Source organism: Pezoporus flaviventris, unplaced genomic scaffold (assembly GCF_033815535.1).
Source record: "Pezoporus flaviventris isolate CSIRO_AGI_PZ_B2104156 unplaced genomic scaffold, CSIRO_AGI_Pfla_v1 ptg000280l, whole genome shotgun sequence".
In the NCBI taxonomy this organism is placed as follows: domain Eukaryota; kingdom Metazoa; phylum Chordata; class Aves; order Psittaciformes; family Psittacidae; genus Pezoporus; species Pezoporus flaviventris.
In genome coordinates this window covers 140,169-143,873 of record NW_026892827.1, presented here as the reverse complement: position 1 = coordinate 143,873, position 3,705 = coordinate 140,169, and the positions used below count along the sequence as shown (strand labels likewise).

At 38.6% G+C, this 3,705-nt stretch overlaps 1 long non-coding RNA gene across 1 annotated transcript; it reads right to left on the bottom strand.

Moving 5' to 3' along the window:
• Window positions 1–316: 316 nt before the first annotated feature.
• On the bottom strand, window positions 317–3,189 carry LOC133263324 (uncharacterized). The gene is made up of 3 exons (XR_009741469.1): window positions 3,115–3,189; window positions 738–960; window positions 317–403 (listed from the first exon to the last, which is right to left on the bottom strand). It is a non-coding gene; the product is annotated as an uncharacterized LOC133263324 (long non-coding RNA).
• Between the last annotated feature and the right edge of the window lie 516 nt (window positions 3,190–3,705).

The following is a 3,705-nucleotide window of genomic DNA, read 5'->3' as shown; positions in this document are numbered from 1 at the left end:
ACTGACTTACAACCAGGGGCTGTTAAGAACCTATTTAGAAATACAATACCTGCAGTATGCAATAATTGTATTTTGAAGATACTAGAAGCTTATTAATTTTCTGTGTATTAGTCTTACTAACAGCATGCCGTTACATGCAAGTTAATTTAAGTTTTATGTCCATATTGGGGCATGTTCGTGAAAATTTAATGTACTTAAAATGTAAGTATGTTCTATAAACCGTGCACAGCAGTATCCAGTACCTAGAATCCATTCCTGGAACAACAGAAGTGTTCAGGTCATTCATCGGGTTAAGTATTACTGAAGTACTTTTATTAGAAGATGAGAGCATAGTTTTCATTGTGCTGATCAACAATAACTGTACAGGTTTTGCAGTCTTTCCAGGAAGAAGATTGTCTCTATCCTGCAAAGTAAATTTTTAAAGTTGTAAGTAACTGCAATTAGATGACTTTCATGGAAATAAAGAAGTCTCAAAGACGGACATCATACTTGTTCCCACTGTGTTGTTTATAAAATTCAAGTTTTGTCAGCTAATAATTGTATTCTTAACTTAAAAAATTGAGAAGATGCTATTACAATGAGTGTTGCCTGTTTACTTGTCATAAAGGATGTTATTTTGTCTTGCAGATTCAGTTATAAAATACAACTAATTAATATTAGAACAATATGTCTGAGTGATTCAGAAGCTTATTAGCACAATGATCAATACTAAACTCTCATAAAAAAAGTATACTTACATATTATGTTATTGTCTAGCATATCTAAAACACTTTTGCATTGCAGTTCTCTGTTGTTAATTATTTATTTTGATCCTTTCCCATTCCTCAGTCCCTGGTAATTCATGAAGTGCTGTTATTTTCACAAAATTCAACTTACTCATGTTTGCACTGACTATGCTATAGCAAACCTCTACACCTTAGGGTGGTACCTTCAAAGGGCAATAGATGGGTTGTGAAGTATCTGAAAATGCAGAAAATTATTAATAATATTACTGATAGCAAGGATAAAGGGTAAATATTCCTCAATGAAGCATTCCCACCTTGGAATCACCTTAGAGGTGGTGATTGCAGTTATCATGATAAAATGAGGTTGAATGTCCTCAAATGAAACATCCTGTGGGTGACCAACTTTTTTTTTTGATGGGATGGTAAGTTAGTTAGTCTGCTAGGAAATGCAGGGGTAGAAACTCATATGCATTTTCAAGGATGCAGTTTGATTAACCTCAGTTGTGCTGCAAAATGAGGGCAGGGCAGTGTCTAACTCTTTCCTGTCACTGCAGGGTGACGGTGCTGCTAGGTACTGTTTCAGTCAAGGGTCTGTCAGCATTTCCTATGGAATTTATACCTGGTCTATAAAACACACTCTGCTGAAGGTTGATATACAGTCTACTTCCTAAGGAGTCATTACTATCTAGCACTTCAATGCTCTGCTGATAATGGGGGCGTACCACTTATGTGTGTAATGAGTCTGAAAGAAACCGGTCTATTGAAATTGCACCGATTGTACGGCAAACGACAGGGAATCAGTGGGAGTGCCTGTACGCTCCCCAAGATCCTTTGGGGCCATTATAATGTGAGAAGAATATTAACAGTCTTCAAATGGGAAAGCCTGTTATAATCTCCTTCATTAATCACAGGAAAATCAAACATTCCACATCCGAAAACCATGTCGTCTAGACAATGGTAGGTGCAATTCAGACTTTTTTCTGACATTTGATAAAGGTTGGTTGATTTCAACACAGCCATTCCAGAGCCCTGTGAACTCAACTGGTGTTTTTGCTGTTGGATTTAACTCTCAGTCTTTGCCTCAGACTCTTTTTCTTTCACATATCAGTTATGTTCATGAGCTGTTTCTGTGCATATATGAGAGCTGTGCAGAGCATGGGTGAGCTAAGGACAGAGCAATAAATCTTAACTCCTGGCTGCTCTTAAAGCAGTAGTATTGTTTTAACATCCTTTCCTACTTCATGCACATGCAGTCATAGACAGAAATACAAATATGTCTGTCTTTGATAAATTGAAATCCTAACAGGTGTACAAATCATTGCCAAGATCGTTATGATAGCTGGTCAGTACATACTGCTTGCACTTGGAAGTGGTACATTAGAGAACACTTGAATACTTTATAAATAGATGGATCTGGCATTTGTGCAATCATCTGCAGAGGGTAAGAATGTAATAAATGGATAAACGCAAGTATAGATCATATTTCAGAATCTTGTAGATGAAACTAATTGATTCCACAGCATGTTCGTTCCTGTCATTAACTTTTCTGGTCTTTTCTGTCATTTTAGATTCAATAGGAGCAGCCGAAAGGGGAAAGATGTTCCTAGTGCTGCAGTGCTAGTCCTAGACCTGAGACCCCAGATCAGTTTCCTTTTCTGCCATAGACTTTCTGTGTGACCTTGGGCAAGTTTCTCGGTCTGGTTGACATCCAATAAAGCACTTAGGAACCTAGAATGTAACTCAAGCTTAAATTAGGTGTCTTTGTTCGAGGAGTGTCCATGAAAATTCAGCCTAGGTGCCTGAGAGGACATGGATGCCATGGCTTTGACTAGGAAAGAATAGATGAAGATCATTTAAATGTGTTCAAAGGCACCACCGTACTTAGATGGGCTGAGAATAAAAGTAGCCTCATTTGAAGTCTATTTAGTAATGACAAATCAGTCATAACGCTGAAGTCCTGGTGTGCTAGGTGTCCTCTGAGTGCCTGGCATGTGCAGAGAGCATTGAGTTCTACACAAAGTGTGGTAGTTTTAGCAACAGGGATATAAAAATTTTTCAAGCTTGGAAGGAAAGACCTGTCGACCACTTTTTGTGCATCCTCACAGTGGATATAATGCTCTGAGAAGAGGGAAGATATGACCTGTAGGTTCTTTTCAATATGTGGCATTTAAAATTTACTACCTCTTACTGTGTTCTACTCTGCAATAAGAGAAGATTAACTGCTATCCCTATTGTGGAAGGTGTGTTCCCCTGCAGGAAAGACAAGTGAGGTTCATGAGCAGAGAAATTGCACATGTAGGACATGACAAATGACAGCAAAGCTTGTGGTTAGTAGGCACAGCTTTTGCTTCTGCTTTCTACTTCCACAGAAAATGTTTACCAATTTTACCCAACTGCAGCACAATGTGGGGAAACCATCCCTGAATCAAAGTCCTGGCATGCTTTGTGTTCACAGCAAAATAACAGAGAATGGAGTTTGAGCTTAGGGTCATCAAGGTTTTAGAACCCTTTCCTTAGGTCATGAACAGATAGGAAAGCATCAGAGATGACAGCCCTTTACCAGGCATAACCTGCTGTGTTGCAGTTTGTATGGACTTTTTAAACTCAACTCTTGCTAGGTTCAATCTAATTCTGAATGTACTTCTCTACCTCTCCTCTGAGGTGAACTTTGGGAAGAGACCATTGCTATGTCTACTGCTCATTACCAGAACAAGGCCCTCTATTAGCATTTACCAGATCCCTCAGATCTTCCCTCCCAGAACGACAGATGTTTTTTACTATGTTTTATCCAACATTGTTATGTCTGCTCTCTGTTCTGGTAAGTCATCTTACAGTAACTCATTTTTGGCTTTTCTTTCACTGTTAGTCTGGTGATTGAGAAATTTTTAAAAGCCTGAGACATGAATCTGAATTCTGCAGAATTAAGAAGACTTGAAGCCTAGTCCTCCTGCTTCCCAAGCAGGTGTGCTCTAAACATCTA